Below are 25,192 nucleotides of genomic sequence, written 5' to 3' on the forward strand. Positions count from 1 at the left end.
TAAGTATTTCTAGATCTCCCTTCTCATACTTCAGATTTCCAGCATCTGCAATAGTGTCATGATCTCAAGTGAAGTGGATAGACCAGCCACTGTCAAATATTGCATAAAGGAACAGAAATGTATCCACAGTACCAATCATTTCATTCTTTGTGTTCTTCCAAACATCTATTCCACATGGATACTTCAGTTGCTGCCTTTACATATGTTTTGCTTTATTAAAACTGATGCAGAATATCAAAATGCTGAATTTCGCTTTAATTAAATTCCTATGAAGTGAGTTTGCAGTAAATCATGTTTTAATAGTCATCTCATCCTTGTACAATGTTCCATAACTCTCGCTCGGTTTTATATGGAAATAATCACATTTTACTGAGGTTGAATCTCAGCCAGGAAAGTGGGAAGAGGCAGTGCATTAGGAATCAGCCAGGCAGGTGAGGAAAGACAAATCACCAGGCAGTGTCAGAGCTGGCAGGCAACGCTGAGCATTTCACTCCTGCTCCACCAATGTTTTAGACAAGTCGGTGCTGGAGAGTGAGAACACGGTGCCTGTTTCAAAACTGATGATAAATCCCGATGAAAAGTAGTTGAGACAAGATGTGGAAGGACCGTTAAGAATTGAGCTCACCTGAAAGATTCTGTTACTTCATGATTTATCATTTGTTTGAAATACGCGTTTGTTGATTCATTTTAAAATGAAAGCGCATAAAATATTTCATTAGAGATTAATAGTTTATGCTAGGCAAGGGGATTTGACCCAACCAAGCTGAACTTATAAATAATAATGATTATTGTAGAATAGTTTTTTTTAAAATAAAGCACACAGGAGAATGGAAGTATCAAGGTGCTTTTTTCCTGTCTAAGATGTTAAATATAGATTTCAAGAATATCACCACCTTGTGCACAGTCTGCGCAATTACCTGTGTCTTTATAATTACAGAGCACTTATTGTTTGAGGTGTACTTAATGTTTAAGCTGCCATTGGCTCTTCGAAACATCTAAAAGATTCTTGTTTGGAAATTTTCTTGCCTGATTTTTGGGCGCAGGGGCTGTGAATCTTAACCCTCTTGTGTCAGTTGGAAACCAGGCAGGTAGCCCGTAAAATTCCTGTACCCGTTTCATCGTCCTGAGTCTGGGCATAGGTGACTCCCATACTGAGCTGGTGTCCACTGTGCTGCTGGCGTCTGCTGTGCAGTGCAGGGGGTCGAGTAATGTTGTGAAGAAACCACATGCTCCTTTTTTAAAAAAAACATTGTCCCTGTTAAATCGAAGTTGCAGGAATACATTGCAGTGGGATGCTGAGCCGGTTCAGACCCGATGGGCTGAATGGCCTCCTTTGGCACTGTAGGGATTCTATAATTGTACTGGAGCACTGACGGACAAGGAGAGCATACAAAGGAAAGGGCTCCCCGTTTTAATGAAACTACCCGAGGATATATGGCAACAGGGCCAAAATGTTTAATGACCACACTGGGGTAGTCAAGGTGAATTAATACATCTGCCCATCATACCTCACACCACACCCTGTACCACATCCTCAGTCACCCAGCAGCACACACTGACAATCAATTCTCACCCCTCACATCCTTGCACCGTACCACACCCACACACACCAGGACACATAGTTCTACACATCTCCCAAAACCCACAGCAGCAGAGGGGGCTCGCCATTGGCTCACGGGTTGCTCAGCAGTGGAACCCTGAGCCATGGTAACAGCCTTTGACTCTGGCAGGACTGGAAGAACCTGTAGCGTCTAATGTTGTGGGGGGGGGGGGGGGGGTGCGTTGTGGGGTGGAAACCCTGGACACAGTCACACAGTCACTAACATTCTGTCATCTCTCTTGCAGAAGTGGGTCACCATTGGCTCACGGGCTCCTCAGCCGGTCAGCCCTGAACCATGGAAAACGGCAGCTCCGCCTGGACCCCTCCGATACCGAGACCACGGCATGCAAGCCTTCAGGAATCTCTGCCAGATCATCCTGCTGGACATCCAGCACTGGCCACCTAATAGATGACTCCAGAGGCTCAGCATCTGCCTTGGACTCAGCATCATCCTGGTTCAGGTGTCCGTCGTACTGCAGCACTCCACCCTTACATACCCCTTCCTGTACTGCATCAAGATCCTCCTGGCTACATCATGTCCACTGACCAGAGTTGTCACCTCTGTCCATTCCTTTTAGTTAAGTGTTGGAGGCCTCCTCCTGCTGTCCCGCAGCAGCAATATCTCCCGACTCGCACTCAAGCAGAAGCCTCCAGCAGAAGCCGTCGGCACTGGTCTAAAAAACAGCTGGATGACTGGCTGCAGCCATTTGTACCCCACCCGGCATGGCTTCTGGGTCCAGTTGCCGCCACATTTTACAACACAGGATCTCAACGCAGTAGTCTGATCCTTTGAACATCTCAACAGCTCTCTGAAAGTGATCCACAACAATTATCAGCCTTCTGGATTTTCCTTTAAGACCTCCTGCCCACACCTACATTCACCCCGGTGCCCGCCTTCCTCTTGCCTCATCTCCCCTTCCCACCCCAGGCAGTGCTGAGCATCTCTCAGTGTGTGTTTCACACTGGCCGGCTCAAAATTGCTCTCAGAAACCAACTGTGGGCGGCAGCAGATTTCACATCCGTTTCCAATCCTGCTGATCACGCACGCACGACAAGCCTAAAATGCAGGTCCTTATTTGACTGGGGACTGCAGTGGCCACAAAAGGTCCTACACAAAACAGCTCAGATAGTGATCCGGATAGTGGAGGAGTCCAGAACTGAGGGTCATAATTTGAGGATAAGGGATAAACCTTTTAGGACTGAGGTGAGGAGAAATTTCTTCACCCAGAGAGTGGTGAATGTGTGGAATTCACTACCATAGAAAGTAGATGAGGCCAAAGTGTTGTGCGATTTCAAGAAGAAATTAGATATAGCTCTTGGGGCTGAAGGGATCAAGGGATATGGGAGGAAGGCGAGATCAGGATATTGAATTTGATGATCAGCCATGATCAAAATGAATGGCGAAGCAGACTCATTGCCTGTTCCACTCATTGCCAACCACATTCAGCAAGCGAATGGGAAAGCAATCATGTGGCTGGCAACAGTGACAATGATACCTGAAAGATTGCCCAGAAACATATTCAAATTATAATGGTGTTGGTATCATGCTATTATTGTTAAATGCATCCTTGAACTTCCATAATATATATATAACATAGATATGTAATATATTTATATACATACACTGTACTCTTCCCATAATGTTCACTCTTCACTTGCTTCACATATTTTAGAATTTCCCTTTGAAAGTTGGTAAGCAATGTGGAGGAAGTGGTCCATACAGTAACAACACATTTCATAAAAGACTCTATCCTTCTCTCCCCAATCTCTTACTGATATTTTAAATTGATGCTGCATCAACATTGTCTCCCTAACTAGAGGAAATATTCTTTCTTGCCTCACTATACAAACTTGTTTTATGATTGGGAAAGAAATTTGTTAAATCACGTCCTAACCTGTTCTGTTCTACTGGAAATAAGAAGTGCTGCCTGGACTACACAGTCCTAGTGACAGGTATCCCCCATCACCACTTCCGCCCCCACCATTACCCCCACCTCTCCAACTGACACCCACCCCGACCCCACCCTCCTTCAATGGTCACAAGAGAGTCTTCAGAATTGTAGTTTACCATCCCTGGCATCAGCCTATGCTGCATACTGTCTGTGACTTTAATGTCTTCTATAATGTTGCATCAGACAGCACACTGTACTCCAACTGTGTCCTAACCGATGCTTTGCACAAATTACCCTCTTTTCTCTTGCACTCAACATTTCTATTCATAAAACCCAAATTACTGTTGGCTTTTTTTATAGTTTTATCTATCTGCCCTCATACTTTCAGGGAATGTATTTGAACCCTTAGGTCTTTCTGTTCAAACACAACCTTCAGTGTTGTACCATTTAATGTGCATTCTTTGTTTATTCTGTCAAAATGTATTACCTTGTAGTTATGCAACTACCACCTTTACAGTCCTTGCTGTTTGCCAAACCTCCTACTGGAGTTCTGTACTGTATATCCTGAAACATGTGTAATTCCCTCTCCCTCTCTCCATTAGTCACACAACAATGTGAAATGGATCTGATAGTCAAGACATTACCAGTCCAAGCTAATTGTTTAAATTTACCGTGGGGGATTCTTTCTTATAAAATCCTAAATCCATACTATTTGGTATGAAAAGAACTAGTTATGGTTCATCAACATAGCCTCAGTTTCTTCCCCATTCCCCTTTTGAGACAAAAGTGAACGTAAATGTTTCTTCCATTAATCAAGAGGAGATGCCTCCTGTCAGTTCAGGTGCTCCTTCACAATGTTTGTTGAGAGTTTGTGGTTTCCCCATACAATATGTTCCTGAATTCAAGCCGTGTTAACAGTTGTTCAGTGACTCCAGGTACTTTTTTAGGGAGGAAAATAACAACTGTGGGGCTATTGTCGATTCTCTTTCCGGACCTCGTGGTACACAAGGCAGACTTTCATCTGATTCCATAGCAAGTTTTTCTTGGAGCAGGTAACCAGCCTCTCGCCAGAGGCACATTGAAACATAGAAAATAGAAGCAGGAGTAGGCCATTCGGCCCTTTGAGCCTGCTCCACCATTCATTTTGATCATGGCTGATCATCAAATTCAATGTCCTGATCCTGCCTTCCTCCCATATACCTTGATCCTTTTAACCCCAAAAGCTATATCTAGTTTCTTCTTGAAATCATGGCCTCACCTTCCTTCTGTGGTAATGAATTCTACATATTCACCACTCTCTGGGTAAAGACATTTCTGTTCACCCAAGTCCTAAAAGGTTTACCCTTTATCCTTAAACTACGACCCCTAGTTCTGGACTCCCCCACAATCAGGAACATTCTTTCTGAATCTACCCTGTCTAATCCTGTTAGCATCTTATAAATTTCAATGAGATCCCCTCTCACTCATCTAAACTCCAGTGAATATAATCCTAACTGACTTAGTCTCTCCTCATATGACAGACCCGGCATCCCAGGAATGAGCCTGGTAAACCTTTGTTGTACTCCTTCTATAGTACGGACATCCTTCCTCAGATAAGGACACCAAAACTGCACACAATACTCCAGCCTCACCAACGCCCTATAAATTGCAGTAAAACATCCATATTCTTATATTCAAATCCTCTTGTTATGAAGGCCAACATACCATTTGCCTTCTTTAATACCTGCTCTACATGCGTGCTTGAGGGGCGCCACTGGACACCAAACATGGCTGATCAGCAGTCTCTCCCACTCTTACTGCCAGTGATTGGAATGTGATAGTCGGATTTTGCAGGTTAATACTCAACCTGTTGTCCATCTTACGGACTCACCTTCCTTGGCCATCAAATCCTGGGGTGGGACTCAAACTTCTGACTTAGAAATAGGGATGCTACCCACTGTGCCACAAGACCTCCTCATGGCGCTATTGTCCAAGGAAATATTTCTGTTCTTATGGGCCTCTTTTGCATGCTGTGCAATGGTTATGAAAACTATACTTCCTCGTAATGTTTGTTCTCCTTTTGCTGGGGAGCAGGGTAAGGAAATGGAAAAGTAACAGTCCTGAATCATAGTTAAGCCAATATCTCACAGTGGGCAGGGCACTGATGGGGACTGAAGAAACAATGGATCAGTAAGTATGTTGTGGGTCACTGGTCAAATGAGGCAAGTAACAAAAATTTGTTTGGCCGTTCTATGAGTATCACTTCCCTCTATTAAAATATTTCTCAGAGGCATTGCATCCTAAATCCCTCACCGACATCTCCAGAACATTTATATTTGCAGATACACTCACGCCAATAAGGACACTTTTTTTTGTGTACATCAAGTTTTGTTTGTTTCTGATTCTGTGAAAATCAGGGAACTGGCTTCAGCGCCAACTAATTATTTAGCGTTCGAGAGACCTTTGGGGGAACATGCACTTTTTCTTTCTGCCAGCATTTGATCCCGTGGAACATTTACTTTAACTGTTTACCTGCACTAAACTATTAACGATACAGAGGGTGTCAAGATGATTTATTGTGTGAAGAAGCAAACAAGTTTCATTCCAGGCGATGGTCACATTAAATTCTGCAAAAGCTTTATTTCATCTTCACCTGAAGATCAAAATATGGTAGCTTCTGAATTGACAATAGTTTGTCGTAGGTTTAGCTTCCCCTATAATCTGGTGATTATGTTGTACTTCAAGGACAAAGTGACTCTAACTAAAATACGAACGGTAATTCAGAAGTAGGCTAAAACATAAGATTGAAACCAAAATTACGATGAAAATTAATGCTTGCTACTTGATAGTCACAACATGAAACAACTGTTATAAAGGTGCCGATTGATCTTACAATGCTCGGGCTATAGATGAAGTTGCACTCATCATCTCCACTGTACTTCACTCAGGTGTGTGTATCTGTAGAGAAATTCTTGCTGGCGTTGACCATTTAACTAATTTTGGAAGCAACATAACACATATCAAATTGTTGGCAATTGTTGGGGCGACACAGTGGTTAACGCTGCTGCCGCACAGCGCCAGGGATCCGGGTTCCATTCCCGGCTTGGGTCACTGTCTGTGCGGAGTCTGCACGTTCTCCCCGTGTGCTCCGGTTTCTGTCTGTGCGGAGTCTGCACGTTCTCCCGGGTGCTTCGGTTTCCTCCCACAATCCGAAAGACATGTTTGTTAAGTGCATTGGCCATGCTAAATTCTCCCTCAGTGTACATGAACAGGTGCCATAGTGTGGTGACTAGGGGATTTTCACAGTAACATCATTGCGGTGTTAATGTAAGCCTACTTGTGACACAAATAAATAAACCTAAAAATTATAACACTGCACATTGTAAAATGTATAATAAAGGCAACAAAACCAATGAGGAAAACAGAAAGATTGCAAGATTAGCATTTGTTGCAGTTGCAGATTAGCTCAGCAATTTATCAAAAACCCTGGAGAAGATGGAAGAAAGTGCCCAAGAACCTTAGACAGATAGGAAGAAACTGGAAAGAGGGGGAAAGAAGTGTGATGGAGATATGGAAAGAACAATGAAAGAACAAGCATGCGGAAATAGAGTTTACTCCATGATTCTTGCAGAACAAACTCTTCAGCCGTTCATGCCCCACGGCCACTGCCAGCGAGGACAGAGAATCTGGCGCTTGGCCAAAGCTCCATTCTCTGCAGCGTGACTGGAGAATCCCAGCTGTGGGAGAGGTCGGACAATCCGGCCCTTCTTTCGATTTATTGAGGCCTATGAAAAGTTGTACTGAATTTTGACATTTTGGCAATTAAGTTTTTCTTCATAAAGGAAATCATGGGCGGGATTTTCCGGCCACGCTCGCCCCAAGACCAGAACATCCCACCCGAGGTCAACGGACCTTTGCATGGTTTAATTGTCCTGCCCACTAGAATTCCCATGGCAGGCAGGACAGGAAAATTCCGCCCCATGTTTATCAGCATTTGTGGTGCTGAAAAAGGTTGAGTAAATTGACTGCACCACAGTGTTTATTCTATTACTTGTCCAAAAACATGAACATGAAGATATCACCTTTTGATGGCATTTCCTCCACCAAGGGACCCTCAGGTCTCCTGCAGGCAATTGCCCGCCTGAATCTTGTTGGCACTTTCTGCAGATATTCAGGTTACTTAACCACTGTCCAGGACTTCACATTGACTAATGCCAGACAGTACTGTCGCTGTCTACTGTCATTACAGTCGCAGGCTCAACGTGTGACCAGACTCTGCTTGAAGGCTTAATGACTCTGTATTGATAAGCTGAGAAATGAGAGGCACCCTATATTGAATAATAGGTGCACAAATGGCACGACAACACTTACAGGGTTAATGATGCTCTGTAATTCAACTGAAGAATGTCAGTTGTGTTAGTGCCTGGAGGCCCAGTTTTCATGGAATGCATAGACTGCTAGATCACAAATGTAACTCATTCTTGTGCTGTGACTCGTACATGAGAAGTTGTAAGTGAGCGATTTTCTCCTTGTAATAGATACAAAATATTGCATCCCTCCCCCGGCCAGCAGAAAGCTATCCTGGGTCACCGGCTGAGAGCTTTCCAAATCTATAGAATAAATAAACACACAATCCGTAGCAAAATCAGTTATAACAGCTCATGGATTTCTGTTTTGTGGTGTCTGGCCCACAGGAGAGGTTGACAATAAAACATCCTAGCCCGAGAATAGCAATTGCTGCTGCCTCTGTTGGATTTTTGAATTTGAGAATGATATTTCAGGACCAAACATCCGTCTAAATTACGAATGAACTTGCATCATTGCCCATTATTTGCCAATCATATCCTTGGTGCAATACCATCCGATTGTATTTAAAGAGTTAATGGCATTCTGGCAGTGATTTAACGGAAAAGAATGGAAAATAAATGATTCTTCAGTACTCAGGGAGCTGGTGATATTCAGTCCATAAAGGAAAAATGCCTATTTTGACAAATTGCATTTATTGGGTGCAAAAATGTGCTTTCTGCTTTTGGAGAGATTGCGCGACACTGTGCCATTAAATTGAAGAATGCGAGCTTTACTTAGGGGTTCATATCAAATCACCTAAGTAGGCGATATTATTGGAGGATTTGTAATATAGATTTGTAGAAAAAAATTATATTTGTAAATAAAACTGAATGGAAACATGCTCAACATCCACCACTGCACATTAACACCCCGGGCTTAAGGAGATGGCAACAAAATAGGAATATTTTCGAACCATCTGTTTTTTTTAAACTTGGAAATGATTGAGAGAAGAGAAATAGCTTAGCTTCTGAAGCCGTCATCAGAAATTTGCACAGGGTAGCTAAGTCCCTGGAGCTTAGAACAGTGATCACATGCTGAGTTTTCACATTCTCACCAGCGTATTTTAATGCAGAGAATGGGCTCACTCAGGGACTCACACTGTCATCTCTATTAGGGAAGCAATGATTTAACTAAACCTGCATTAGGCGTCTTTTCCCACAGGCTTTCATCTTTCTGAAAATCAGTATTCTAGTTGCACCAGTGACCTCTTTTTTTAATTAGCACAGCTTTCCTACTCATGACTGGAGGCTGAAAAATACAATGAAGTTTTAAAAAAAAAAATCTGGTTTCATTTAAAGTTACACTACAGACTATGGAGGAATAAAATTTCCTTTTGTCAGTTTTCTTTTTGGTACATATTAAGTATGCATTGTGACAAAAATTGAAATATTCATGGGGAAAGTTGCTGTTATGATGAATGGAAATATATCATTGACAGTCTTTAGAGGCACGCTATCCTGTTATGAAAGATTTGCCAACCCTGGAACCCTCTGGAATAGCAGAAGCCTAGGCATGTGAAACCTTGCTTTGTTTAGTGTGCTGCTATGCATTGGATTTCAGTCCAGACACATTGGTCAAACAGGCAGAGTCCCCCCACCACCTTTACTGCTAAACTCTAATTTGTGACAGCTACAACAGAAGAGAGAAATACAATGAAGGAAAATATTTTTTTTAGGGAGCATAACCATTTTATATTCACTGTTTAAGTGTTAAAATACATTTCCCAATGTTCTCTTGGCTGTGATTTTCATGGCAACAACACTGCGAGTGGTTGTCACCGTATATATCATTGCCAATCAGTCACAAAGTGTACTGGTAACAAACACAGACAGCTTGCATAGTGTATGTGGAATTATGAGCACTGCTCTGAATATCTGTAGAATCAAGGGTTTTCGTTCGGCAAGAAAATCCTGAGGAATAACTTGCATAACAAAAGATGCCTGATTTTTTAAATGTTCCAGTTGTTCAGATAATGTCAGACAACTACCACCCCCCCCCCCACCCTCCCCCCCACTCCCCCCATCACCAGGGTGGCATGATAGCACAGTGGTTAGCATTGCTGCCTCACAGCGCCAGGGACCCAGGTTCCATTTCCGGCTTGGGTCACTGTCTGTGTGGAGTTTGCACATTCTCCCTGTGTCTGCGTGGGTTTCCTCCCACAGTCCAAAAGACGCGCTGGTTAGGGGGATTGGCCATGCTAAATTCTCCCTCAGTGTACCTGAGGAGAGGCAATGGCCTCGTGGTATTATTGATAGACTATTAATCCAGAAACTCAGCTCATGTTCCGGGGATCTGGGTTCGAATCCCATCACAGCAGATGGCGGAATTTGAATCCAATAAAATATATCTGGAATTAAGAATCTACTGATAGCGGTGAAACTATTGTCGATTGTCAGAAAAATCCATCTGGTTCACTAATGTCCTTTGGGGAAGGAAATCTGCAATCCTTACCCAGTCTGGCATACATGTGACTCCAGAGCCACAGCAATGTGGTTGACTCTCAACTGCCCTGCAAGGACAACTAGGGATGAGCAATAAATACTGGCCAGCCAGTGACGCCCACGTCGCACGAATGAATAATGAAAAAACAGACACAGGAGTGTGGCAACCAAGGGACTTTCACAGTAACTTCATTGCACTGTTAATGTCAGCCTACTGTGACACTAATACTTAAACTTAACCTCTCCACCACCCACCCACACACACACGCACAGTCTAACTGACAATCTGTCTTAACTCGCTTCCAATTCACTCACTGAACTTTATGGCAAGCCTTCACCCAGACACAATGGGCTGAATGGTCGCTTGCTGTGCTGTAACGCTTCTGTGATTGTGTGAACTGACCAGGTAGCTCTTCTGTCATTTTTATTTTAAGTTCCAGGATTTATAATATCTTTGTCAATGTAACCAAAATAAAACACTACAGTGTTGTACAGTCCACTAAAATATGCTTACTTTGTCAGCCATACATTTTTAATGTTTGAAATTAAATGAGTTACAGTCAAAGAGCATAAGTGCAAAAGACACTTGTGAGTGATAACAGTTGCATTGATAAGTACGTTTTACCACTAAACTTATGACTTACATTCAGTCATGCCAAGTAACAATTAAGCAGCACCATCAATTAAGAACATTAAAATTCTTCCCATTGAATTTAGCACAGAAGTATTGTTGATTTGAAGTTACTTAAAGTTTATCTATCAGTCACAAGTAGGCTTACATTCACACTGTAATGAAGTTAGTTGCCACACTCCAGCGCCTGTTCAGGTACATTGAGGGAGAATTTAATCTTGCCAATGCACCTAACCTACACATTTTTGGACTGTGGGAGGAAACTGGAGCACCCGGGGGAAACTCATGCAGACACGGGAAGAATGTGCAAACTCCACACAGACAGTAACCGAAGTCAGGAATCAAACCTAAATGGATACAGATACCATAACAACTTTATTTGTTATGGTATCTGTATCCATTTAGTACGGTAGGATTACAGAAACAAACGCTGGACAAAGCTTGCATGATGCAGGAATTTCTGAAATCGAATGTGGAAGACAAGTGAAGAGGCAAGAATGGTTTGCAACTGGACTCACTTCAGCCGGGGTAACTGAACTTGAGAAAGAGTCAGAGATCCAACATGCTGCACAGAAGGATAAATGTTTTGAGAGGAAGGCACTTCATTGCTAAAGAGGAAAAGTATGGTAGCTGGGGAAGTAAGCAAATTTGCTCTGGGGAGAAAGGAAAGCTTAAGACAAGGCAGTGCAGGATATACCTGCACATATGAAGCCGTTTAATTGGTATAGGGTGATTGATTGATTAGATGATGAGAACAGAGGTTTTCTGATACGGAGGTGGGGAGGGTGGGGAGGGGTAATGACAATACCCTCATGGGTTCTTAACAAACAACATGGAATGGTTGTCCGCAAGCAAATAATAGCAACATTGAAACTAGATAAAGAGAAAGAGACAACAAAGATTACATATTACATTAGACATGATTTAATTTCAGTGGAATGAAAGGGACTGTGTTAATTGGTGCCAAAATCAAATACGTTTAAAAATGAGGATGGGCAGGTGTGTGTTAAATAGATTCTGCCTAAAAGGGTTGTGTCAAATGGCGGGGGTGGGAGGTTCAAACTGAACAGAGGTTAAAGCAAATCTGAAGTTTACAAATGAGAAATATGATAAATATAGAATAGATAATACTGAGAGCAGTTAAATGGTACAGAAGAAAAACAAAAGTGAAGAGTACAGTTCCAAGGTGGTGTGCAGGTAACCTGTTCATTGATATAAAAGAAAAATCAAATGCTATTATAAGCCGGTAAAAAGTAAAAGGATTGATGGAGAAGGACTGGGGATGTTGCGATGTTTTTTATCTGTGAGAGTAAGGGAATAAGAGACACGCTTAATAAGTACTTTGCAGTGAAAGGTAGAAGGGGAAACCATTGGAGAGCCTGAGGGAATGTGAGTCACAACTGGGGATATGTAATCAACAACCAATTCAGCCTATATAACGCTTTTAGTTTAGAGAAACATCCTGAAGTATTTCAAAGAGGCAGGAGGAGAGAAAAATAACCACTACCAAGCTAAAATAATAGGGAATAAGAGGAGTGAGCCAAAAGCTTATGGTTCTGGCTGCCCATTTCACGAAAGGTATAGGAGCCACAGAAAGGTCACAGCAAGAGCTCACTCAAATGTTACCAGGAATGAGGGGTCATAGTTCAAAACTGCAAAGCTCTTTCCACCAAAACACAGAAGATCAGACAAGTATAGAGAAGCTAAGTAATAACAAATGGTCTCCTTTGATTACTAATCAAAAACGTAAACTTGCGGTTATCACAAGAAGAATTTTTCCACACAGGAAGTTATTCGAACATGGAATGCTTTACCAGAAGTGACTGTAAATGTAAAGATGATAACAGTATATAAGATGAAAACTGGACAAATATTCAGAAAGCAAGAATGTGGAAGGAGACGGGCTGAGAAATGAATTGAATATGTATAGCTCCATTTGAAGAGTTAGCACTAATGGAGGTAGTTGTGAGGATGATGGACCAATCTTTTAAATACAATTTCTATGGTTGTATGAAAGTAATAGAAGACAATGAGTGAGGCCACAACAAAATCAGACTTGTAGGTTTAATGATTCTCTCCGGCACTTGAGCTGCGTTAATAGTTTATAACATCAGCTTAATCCCCAGGTTTCTGTAACCCTGGGCTGGTAATGTTCCCACTATTTGTAATGTTTTGGGTTCTGGGTGAGGGTGGGGAACTTGTCAGCATATGGGGGGATCCTGAAAGATTCAGCAGTGTGTTTGGTGGTCTTTTGACCCAGTCACCAATTTGTATCTGACTTTCAGGTTTCGCGACCCAAGAGAGCAAAGGAATGGGATGCAGCAGTCTATTTAAACTGATGCATTTAAGGGGGCTGTACAAGGATCAGACTTAACACATGGCATATGTCTTCAGAAGTAACTAGAAATGTTGCATACTGCACTGAGTTAGACCAACATATGCTCAACTGCAGGCAGCTATTATTGAACTAACTTTATTTACACTCCGCTCACAGAGGACAGAAGGGAGGGCAATATAACAAAATGCTTAGATATTGTCATATACTACACATCCTCCCTACTTAAAAATGCATCTTGTACATTACAATATAAAACAGTACATATACATAAATTCCCAGAATACAATATGACACATGGCTAAACCAACAACGCTTGAAAATTTAAGGTTGGGTAGCATACTTGTTTTTACTATAATTACAACCAATCATATTGGTCCGATACCTCCACAGTAACTTACATGTAAAACAAAAGTCTTTTCCTAACACCAATGTGTGTTTAACAAAAATATTATCATTTGACAAGATAAGTAAAAGAATAACTTTTTTCTTCTTCCTTCCTAGATAGTTTCAATTAACCTATTTGACTTCTTTCATCTGTCTGGGCATCTCCCTTCACTTCCATTCACTTGACACTGTTCCCTCAACATCTCTGACTGTCAAGTCTGAACTTTGATTTTGATTATCAACTCCACTTAACGATTGGGACTGTGATATTGATTGATTTGTCTCAATCAAAGACCCTGGCCGGAATCTTATCAGTGTTCACCCAGCAGGATTTTCCCATCCCGCTGCAGTGAACGAAGATCTGGCTGGCCACCAAATTCTCCGACCTCGCTGCAGCGGGAGCGTGGCGTGAAAAGCAGGTAAGATTGCGTCCCCTGGCTCACTTTTTTCCGGTGTCGATGGTAGTCATGATGTGGAGATGCCGGCGTTGGACTGGGGTGAACACAGTAAGAAGTCTCACAACACCAGGTTAAAGTCCAACTTTAACTGTCCAACTGTTGGACTTTAACCTGGTGTTGTGAGACTTCTTACTGCGTTCACCCCAACGCCGGCATCTCCACATCATGACTACCATCGACACCGCAAACTGCCGGCTCCAAGTGGAGAGGATCTCCAAGAAGATCGCGCATATCGATGTTGGACTTTAACCTGGTGTTGTGAGACTTCTCACTTTTTTCCACCTGTGAATTATGTAATACCGGCAAACTTTCAGGGCGGAATTTTACTGTCCCGTCTGCCACAGGAATTGTAACAGGCAGGGCACGAACCATACAAAGGCCCATTGACCTCAGGCAGGATTTTCTGACCTTGGGATAAGTGCGGGCGGAAAGTCCCACCCTCAGTTCTTTTGTGACTTTCACTTTCTTTTCAACTTTCATCTTGGGCTGTCGGAGGAATTTGGATTATGGAAAGTTTCTCATGATCTCCCTCTGTCAGATTTCCTCTTTTAAGCAAATGGTCTATATGACACTGATGAAGTTCTCATTCCAATCTTCACTCGATATGTGAATGCACTTAGACACTTTACAACAACTCCAATCACAGATTAGTGTGACATGTACTGCTGAGTGCCCTGAGCAAAGAAGGTCAGTGCACAGAATACATAGCTCAAAGTGATTGGGATTGCCGGGGCAGTATATGACAAGTGTAACTCAATCCGACCTGTACGACGAGTTAGTGTGTGACACGTACAGCTCAATGTGAACAGATTGTTTCATCTTTTTTATATAAGATTACTCATTTTAAGATTCACATTGTGATTGACAATCTAAGAGCAGAAGACCGACCTAATACAGAATTTAGATGGCCATTTGAAAAGTTATATCTGTGGCACTATGTCCTTGGTAGGTGGCCAGCGAGAAAATTGTCTCCACTTTAGAAAGCAACTGCTGGCATTTTTATTGCTGTCATCAGAAGACTGTTTGACCAGGCATGTTACTTTCGATCTTCAGTAAGTATGAACAAAATGAGTGCTGCTGCCATTTTACTTTTTGCAGCAAGTTGTTAGAATATTGATTTACAGTTTGAGTGAGATAATTTCAAAGAGATTTTTCCTTTTTTTGGTCTTTGAGACAGGGCATAAGTTCAGCATCATCCTGCGGCACCATGTGATTTTCTTGTCTATCAGTGACCTTGAAGTTAAGTATCTGTTCAATGTATTTCACGATGTTACAGGAACAAGCTTTAAGCTTTAGTTTCACACTACCCTGTAAACAATAGATTTTAATATAAATTGGACATAGAGATCTGTCCAATGTGACACGTTAGGATTGCCTCCCAAGGTTATTTGTTGTCTATAAATATTCTCCCTCTCTCTTCCTCTCGCTTGCTCTCTCGGTTTTGTGCTCATCAAGACAGAGTATCACAGTGTTGCAGAAATAGATTAAAAAACCTTGTACTTAATCACAGTATCAAGTGTTTCCTGGGAAGGTATATCAGCGTTCGGTGCTGTGTTGAATTCCTTTCACAGTGCCTCAATAACTTCTCTGATGTGGCAGGGACTCTTGGGAAAAGTTAATGGGAAAAGTGGTGTGTAATTATCACTCCTGCTTCCTTTCACCTAGAGCTGGGTACAGAGCTCTCTAATGTGCCTTAATCACAATTCCAGAAGAGCTTCCCATATACAGGCCAATGTGATGTTATTATTTCCTATACTTACAGTCTCTCTGAATGAAATTTCCTAGTTAAAGCTAATTAATCCATGCAACACGGATGACTCCAGGGAATTCTGTTTCTCCTGGGCCCATCTTTTTATTAACTGTGCAATTTTTTTGTACTAACACATTTTCCTCTGGACTTCCATGTTTCAATTCCCAGGGTACATGTCCAGCTCCTATATGTATGCTGATAATCACCGTAGACGTCATCACTTTTGCCGTGCTGTTCAATTATCTCCCTGACTTTATAAATTGCTGGACTTTTTCTAGCTTAATTTTGGGAGGGCGGAAGCAATCCTTTCAAGCCCCTTGCCAGGAACCTTTTCAGCTTAGTCCCTGACTTCATCCCATTTCCTGACTTTTAATTCAGACCGAGCCCAAAGAATCTGCAAAATCTTTGTTCACCTTTTTGGTCTATTGTCAGGACTGCTCCCTTCCCCTCTGAGACATTGTCGTCACTCATGTTTCATCCCACAGCACTGAATTCCTCATCGGTTCCTTAATGTCACTTCCAAGCATAATTTACTGCTGAACCAGAAGCAGCAAAACACATGGAACAAAGAATAAAGAATAAAGAATAAAGAACAGTACAGCACAGGGACAGGCCATTTGGCCCACCAAGCCTGTGCTGACACATGCCACCATTTAAAGCTAAAGATCTTTTGCCTTTATGTGATCCGTATCTCTCTATTCCCTGCCTATTCCTGTATTTGTCAAGATGTCTCCTTAATGTTGTTATTGTAGCTGCTTCTACCTCCTCCTCTGGCAACGCATTCCAGGCACTTACCACCCTCTATGTAAAAAAAAAACTTGCCTCTCACATCTCCTTTACCTTTCCCCATTTTACCTTAAACCTGTGTTTCCCTAGTAATTGACATTTCTATCTTAGGAAAAACTATCCATGCCTCTCATAATTTTGTAAACTTCTATCAGGTCACCCCTCAGTCTCCGATGTTCAAGTGAAACAAAAACCAAGTTTGTCCAATCTCTCCTCATAGCAAATACCCTCCAAACCAGGCAGCATCCTGGTAAACCTTTTCTGTACCCTCTTCAAAGTCTCCACATTCTTGTGGTAGTGTGGCGACTAGCACTGTATGCAATATTCCAAATGTGGCCTAACTAAAATTCTATATAGCTGGGATTAATAGTGAGGAGGAATGATTCATTTTTGGATGAAATGCTAAACCCTCGCAGGTGGAAATAAATTCCATGCCACTATTTTGAAGATGAGCAGGGAAATATTGCCCTGTATCCTGGGCAATAATTATCCCTCAATCAACATCCTGCTGCCTTGGAAAAACAAATTATCTGGCCATTATCACTTTGCTTTTTGTGTGCCCAATTGGCGGCTGCATTTCCCACATCATAACAGTGACCACGCTGGAGATAGTCATCGACTTCAGGAAGCATAGTGGAGAACATGCCCCTGAATACATCAATGGGGATGAAGTGCAAATGGTCGAGAGCTTCAGGTTTCTAGGTGTGCAGATCACCAACAACCTGTCCTGGTCCTTCCACGCTGATGTTATAGTTAAGAAAGCCCACCAATGCCTCTACTTTCTCAGGAGGTGATGGAGATTCGGCATGTCTGCTACAACTCTCACCAATTTTTACAGGTGCATCCATCTTTCTGGATGTATCGCAGCTTGATATGGTTTCTCCTCTGACTAAGACTGTGAAAAACTACAAAGGGTTGTGAACATAGCCCAGTCCATCATGCAAACTAGCCTCCTATCCATTGACTCCGTCTACACTTCCCACTGCCTCGGAAAAGCAGCCAGCATAATTAAGGACCCCACGCACCCCGGACATACTCTCTTTCACCTTCTTCCATCTGGAAAAAGATACAAAAGTCTGAAATCACGTACCAACCGACTCAAGAACAGCTTCCTCCCAGCTGCCATCAGACTTTTGCATGGACATACCTTGCATTAAGTTGATCTTTCTCTACACCCTAGCTATGACTGTAACACTATATTCTGCACCCTCTTCTTTCCTTTTCCCCTATTTATTCTATGAACAGTATGCTTTGTCTGTATAGCATGCAAGAAACAATATTTTTCACTGTATACCCATACATGTGACAATAATAAATCAAATAAACTTGCTTCAAAATCTTTTTCATTGGTTGAAAAGTGCTTTAAGACAGTTGATGGTAAGAAAAGACACAGAACATAGAACACAGAACAGTACAGCACAGAACAGGCCCTTCGGCCCACGATGTTGTGCCGAGCTTTATCTGAAACCAAGATCAAGCTATCCCACTCCCTATCATCCTGGTGTGCTCCATGTGCCTATCCAATAACCGCTTAAATGTTCCTAAAGTGTCTGACTCCACTATCACTGCAGGCAGTCCATTCCACACCCCAACCACTCTCTGCGTAAAGAACCTACCTCTGATATCCTTCCTATATCCCCACCATGAACCCTATAGTTATGCCCCCTTGTAATAGCTCCATCCACCCGAGGAAATAGTCTTTGAACGTTCACTCTATATATCCCCTTCATCATTTTATAAACCTCTATTAAGTCTCCCCTCAGCCTCCTCCGCTCCAGAGAGAACAGCCCTAGCTCCCTCAACCTTTCCTCATAAGACCTACCCTCCAAACCAGGCAGCATCCTGATAAATCTCCTCTGCACTCTTTCCAGCGCTTCCACATCCTTCTTATAGTGAGGTGACCAGAACTGCACACACTATTCCAAATGTGGTCTCACCAAGGTCCTGTACAGTTGCAGCATAACCCCACGGCTCTTAAACTCCAACCCCCTGTTAATAAAAGCTAACACACTATAGGCCTTCTTCACAGCTCTATCCACTTGACTGGCAACCTTTAGAGATCTGTGGATATGGACCCCAAGATCTCTCTGTTCCTCCACAGTCTTCAGAACCCTACCTTTGACCCTGTAATCCACATTTAAATCAGTCCTACCAAAATGAATCACCTCACATTTATCAGGGTTAAACTCCATTTGCCATTTTTCAGCCCAGCTTTGCATCCTATCTATGTCTCTTTGCAGCCTACAACAGCCCTCCACCTCATCCACTACTCCACCAATCTTGGTGTCATCAGCAAATTTACTGATCCACCCTTCAGCCCCCTCCTCTAAGTCATTAATAAAAATCACAAAGAGCAGAGGACCAAGCACTGATCCCTGTGGCACTCCGCTAGCAACCTGTCTCCAGTCCTAAAATTTTCCATCCACCACCACCCTCTGTCTTCGATCAGATAGCCAGTTACCTATCCAATCGGCCAACTTTCCCTCTATCCCACACCTCCTTACTTTCATCATAAGCCGACCATGTTATATAAATTCAAGTCTTTGTTTTATATTTCTCTGAAATTTTCCTTGATAATCAATGCAGTCCAACAACAATGCACAATGGGTAAAATGTTGGCACTCTCGGTGCCTGTATATGGATCGCCATGATGTTTCAGAAGAAGGAGCTCTGTGTTAATGTTCACTCTCCCTGTTGATTCTAGCAGGCGTTCTGACATTGATGTGCCAATGCTCATGTTTACATCGACAATTTGTTGATTTTGCATTATTGCTTCAATGTTTGTCTGTCATGGAGATAAAAAGGATTGAAATAGTCCTTGGCGTTATCTCAATGAAGCATGAACATTAAAACATGCTGCATTAACGACATTTGCAATGCTCGCAGTTTAGTTACTTCTTTTTATCATATTTAGGGTTCGCATAATGGGGTTTCCTTTCAGATAACAGTGTTCTAATTCCCTTTTCTTTCCCAGTGAAGATGATGAATAAAGCATCACTGGAAGAACTCAGTAACTCAATCAAATAACTAAACTTATTCTGTTTCTTTCCCATCATGCCAGAGCAGTAATTGCTCTTCAGAGAAAATAAATTTCTCAGCCGTGACATCCTGAAGACGTGAAAGGCACCAAAAGGGTGCACGTTCTTTCTTGTTGTCATTGACATTTCTCGAGGTAAACCCACTGAGCTACTGGAAGAGTTTGCAAGTACACCTAAGCGTGTGAACCTAGACAGTCAGCATTGGCACGGGAGTCATATCTGATGTCCGCACACATGCAATTGCAAGCAGGGCTATCTCATGTCTCAGAGAGTGTGATTAGGTGGTGCACATCAGAGGAGTCAGATTGTTTCAAAGATGGCTTCACCTGACCCAACCTCCGCTCCACTGCTTGTTGGTCTGCCCAAAATGATCTGTGCACGGTGGCACAGTGGTTAGCACTACTGTCTCACAACACCAGGGACCCAGGTTCAAATTTGGCCTTGGGTGACTGTCTGTGTGGAGTTTGCAAGTTCGCCCGTGTCTGTGTGGATTTTCTCCAGTTTCCTCCCGCAGTCCAAAGATGGGCAGGTTAGGTGGTTTGACATGCTAAATTGCCCATTAGTGTCCCAAGATGTGTAGATTAGGTGGATTAGCCTTGGTAAATGTGTAGGGCTATGGGGTTAGGGTGGGAGAGAAGGCCCGGGTAAGGTACTTTGTCAGAGAGACCCGGTGCAGATTCGATGGGCCAAATGGTCTCCTTCTGCTACGTAGGGGTTCTATGATTCACTCCTATCCATATCCTGAAGGCTGAAATTTCCTGCCCTGTGTTCTCGGAGCATCCTGGTACTGGGCTGCCCTCTGATAAAGCTTTTCCACAGTAAGAAGTTTAACAACACCAGGTTAAAGTCCAACAGGTTTATTTGGTAGCAAAAGCCACACAAGCTTTCGGAGCTCTAAGCCCCTTCTTCAGGTGAGTGGGAATTCTGTTCACAAACAGAGCTTATAAAGACACAGACTCAATTTACATGAATAATGGTTGGAATGCGAATACTTACAACTAATCAAGTCTTTAAGAAACGAAACAATGTGAGTGGAGAGAGCATCATTGTTTCGTTTCTTAAAGACTTGATTAGTTGTAAGTATTCGCATTCCAACCATTATTCATGTAAATTGAGTCTGTGTCTTTATAAGCTCTGTTTGTGAACAGAATTCCCACTCACCTGAAGAAGGGGCTTAGAGCTCCGAAAGCTTGTGTGGCTTTTGCTACCAAATAAACCTGTTGGACTTTAACCTGTTAAACTTCTTACTGTGTTTACCCCAGTCCAACGCCGGCATCTCCACATCAAAGCTTTTCCAAACAGAAGAGATTGTTAAATAGAAGTGCAGCTGTGGGCTGTCCAGAGATCAAGGCTTCCCGGCCGATGATAGGTCTGTATTTGGACGAAGGGGAAAGAGGCAGACTTCATCAAATTCCTGAAATTGTAATCTTATCAGAGCGAATTGTAACCTTATCAGTGCAAATTGTAATCTTATCAGAATGAATATGAGGGCAGCACAGTGGCAGAGTGGTTAGCACTGCTGCCTCACAGCACTCGGAACCCTGGTTCAATTCCAACTTTGGGTCACTGCCTGTGTGGAATCTGCACATTCTCCCCGTGCCTGCGTGGGTTTCCTCCGGGTACTCCAGTTTCCTCCCACAGTCTATGGTGTGTAGGTTAGGGGGATTGGCGGGATAAATGTTTGGGTTACAGGGATAGGGCAGGGAGTGGGCCTGGGTAGAATGCTCCGTCAGAGAGTTGGTGCAGATTTGATGGGCTGAATGGCCTCCTTCGGCACTCTGGTGGATTATATAATTCTATGAATTAATGTTTGTTTGCTTCCTACTGAGGACAAGTAAGTTTTTATGCTTCCATTCTGCTTCTTGATTAGTACTTTGCATTTCTGCTTTTTCTCATTTAGTATATTTCCAATGTCTCCAGTTATGATTTATTGATGTACTGTCTGTGGTGAACCATTGTTGGTTACCACCAGGAGTGCTGAGCCATGGTTTGGCCAGTACTATGAGTCTGTAGATATGTTACTGTTGGGGTTAGGGTTGGGCTGTTCTACCTGTTAATATAGTCCTATGGTACACCCCAGTTGGCTCCGCCTTCTGGGAGAGGTATAAAGGTCACTGCTCTGCCTGGTGACCCTTTAGTCTGGGATTGTATATTGTATATAGTAGCTCCGTTATTGTTGGCAATAAAAGCCTTTATTTCCCGGGTACATCCTGCCTCCTGTGTGATTTATCGCGCATCACTGTCAATGGCATTGAAGTCAATCAAGTGCAAGCAAGAAATATACTTAGCATAGCTGACCTCTGATTTCTGCTGGATAAGTATTGAATGCAAGTTCTTGTGCATGAGTGTTTGTCTGCCTGCTGTGGTGTTGCCCATGGGGAGTCAGAAGCAGGGGTGTTATTGAAGGTGAACAGAGTTCTCAAAGCTGAGTGGGTGGATAATTGGAGAAAGGGAAAGCGTAGGATGCGGGAAAGCAGAGAGGGGAAGAGGGGGATGAGGGAAGATTACAAAGGAAGAGGAAGGGGATGGAGCCAATGGGGAGTTTGGAGCAGGAATGATCAGGGGTGGAAAATGAGGTCGGAAGAGAGAAAAAGCTCTGGTGAGAAGGGCACCGGTGAAGCAGATGGAGTGGTGGAATGATGATAAAATGTTATGACCCTAGTTGGTGATATAACAGGACGGGAAGATCTCAGAATTGAACTCTGGCTCAAAAGGCCAGAACTATTTTTGAATACAATTTGGAGGAACAGAGTCACAGGACTGCTAATTAGTTTTAACAACAAGAAAAAACATGTATTAAACATGAGAAAATTCTATTGTGATACAATATTCCTTTACTTCCTACTCATCTTAACAATTACACGAAGGTTTTAGGATTAGCATGGATTACAACATATATCTTCATCTACAATGGTCTCATTAACACAAAGTCCCTTTTAAGCACACAAGGTGACTGTGGACAAATACACTCTTCACTCTGAACCTCAAGTGAATATTTGTGGAGGTCTCCTCAGAATCCCTCAGATGATTATCACTTGAGAGTTCCCAACCTCCATTCCCAAAAACACACTTTAAAATCTTCTCATAATTATTTTTTCCCTTATCGGTTTGCATCCCAAAATCCAGACCAGGTTTTGCAAATGACATTTTTAAACAAAGCTTCCGCTCCATGTTTAACAGCGACTCCGATCCGGAATTTTACACCACCTCCTTTTAGGTTTCTTTTGTCTTAACTGCTTTCACACAAGCTGCAAGATCCAGCTACCAATTTCCATAGTTATTTCAATTCACTTTTCACAGGCTGTAGTAAAATCCCACAAACCTGAAAATCACTTCCGATAACTTTCTGGCCCTACAGTCTTCTCCTCATCTCGGTCTGTCTTTACTGAACTGAAGGGGGCAGCATGGTGACAAAGTGCCTCACAGCGCCAGGGACCAAGGTTCGATTCCAGCCTCGGGTCAATGTCTGTGTGGAGTTTGCACATTCTCCCCGTGTCTGTGTGGGTTTCCTCTGGGTGCTCGGGTTTCCTCCCACACTCCAAAGATGTGTGGGTTAGGTGGATTGGCTATGCTAAATTGACCCTTAGTGTCAAGGGGATTAGCAGGGTAAATGCATGGGGTTCCGGGAATAGGCCCTAGGTGGGATTGTGGTTAGTACAGACTTGATGGGCCAAATGAGCTCCTTCTGTATTGTAGGGAGTCTATGATTCTGAACAGTTCTCTGTTCTAGTACCTTTGTCCTCAGACTTCTTGGAAACTTCACTACATTTCTCTAGTTTCCTTAACTAGCTGCTTTTCACATTTCTTCACTTGTTCTCTTAACCATTACTCCATTTTAATGGCTTTTCTTCTAGCAAAGCTGAGAGAATGTTCCTTCTCTAGCCTTCTAAACCAACTGCTTCCAGCAGAATTGTGAGAGCTGCCTTATCTAACTACCTATCTTCAACTGCAATCAAATTAACTAACTAAAACTTAAAAGCTTCTCTACCTTACAAGGCCCCAGTTGCTTAGCAACACCCACATACTTTTGCTGGGGCGGCATGGTGCCAGTGGTTAGCATTCCTGCCTCATAGTGCTAGGGACCTGGGTTCGATTCCTGGCTTGGGTCACTGTCTGTGCAGAGTTTGCACGTTCTCCCCGTGTCTGCGTGGGTTTCCTCTGGGTGCTCCAGTTTTCTCCCACAGTCCAAAAGGCGTGTTGGTTAGGTGCATTGGCCATGCTAAATTCTCCCTCAGTGTATTGGCGCTAGAGTGTGGCGACTAGGGGATTTTCACAGTAACTTCATTGCAGTATTAATGTAAGCCTACTTATGACACTAATAAAATAATTAAACTTTTATTTATTCTTCACACTGTAGCCTTCTCTAAGCACAGTAGAAACACAGTTGGACCTTCAACAACCCTCACACATACACACACACACCTTTGTCCAGCATGAATCTAACCATAGGTTTATCCTTCCAGGCACAGAAACGTTAAATTAAACCCACTTAAAATGGTACCTTATTTCTAATGTTTACCGGTACAAATGTTAATCCCTTAAAACAACCTTTGTTTTCCGAACAATAATGTTTATAAGTTTTATTTTATTAGTGTCACAAGTAGGCTTACATTAACACTGAAATGAAGTTACTGTGAAAATCCCCTAGTCGCCACACTCCAGCGCCTGAGGGAAAATTTAGCATGGCCAATGCACCGAACCAGCACGTCTTTCGGACTGTGGGAGGAAATCGGAGCACCCGGAAGAAACACATGCAGACACAGGGAGAACGTGCAGGCTCCGCAAAGACAGTGACCCACGCTGGGAATCGAACCCGGGTCCCTGGCGCTGTGAGGCAGCAAAGGAAGGGGATCATGTCAGAAATGGGTGATATTTGAAAACTTGGATTGCCTGGTAAACTATTTTTTCCTCCAATCAGGAATATAGCAGAGCCTTGTCAGGATATGTGATGCATCATGGTGGAATTTGGAAGGAGTGACAGCCAGGTAAATGCTGAGTTTATTTTTGACTAAGTTAGATCCAAATTTCATTGCAAATGTTGTGAGTGTATAGAAACATAGAAACACTACAGCACAATACAAACCCTTCAGCCCACAAAGTTGTGCCGAACATGTCCCTCCCTTAGCAATTACTCGGCTAACCTATAACCCTCTATCTTACTAAGTTCCATGTACTTATCTAAAAGTCTCTTAAAAGACCCTATCGAATCCGCCTCCACCACCGTTGCTGGCAGCCCATTCCACGCACCCACCACCCTCTGAGTGAAAAACTTACCCCTGACATCTCCTCTGTACCTACTCCCCAGCACCTTAAACCTGTGTCCTCTTGTGGCAACCATTTCAGCCCTGGGGAAAAGCCTCTGACTATCCACTCAATCAATACCTCTCAACATCTTATACACCTCTATCAGGTCACCCCTCATCCTTCGTCTCTCCAAGGAGAAAAGGCCGAGCTCACTCAACCTATCCTCATAAGGCATGCTCCCCAACCCAGGCAACATCCTTGTAAATCTCCTCTGCACCCTTTCTATGGCTTCCACATCCTTCCT

This window comes from Mustelus asterias, chromosome 12, assembly GCF_964213995.1.
Source record: "Mustelus asterias chromosome 12, sMusAst1.hap1.1, whole genome shotgun sequence".
NCBI classification, from domain to species: Eukaryota; Metazoa; Chordata; class Chondrichthyes; order Carcharhiniformes; family Triakidae; genus Mustelus; species Mustelus asterias.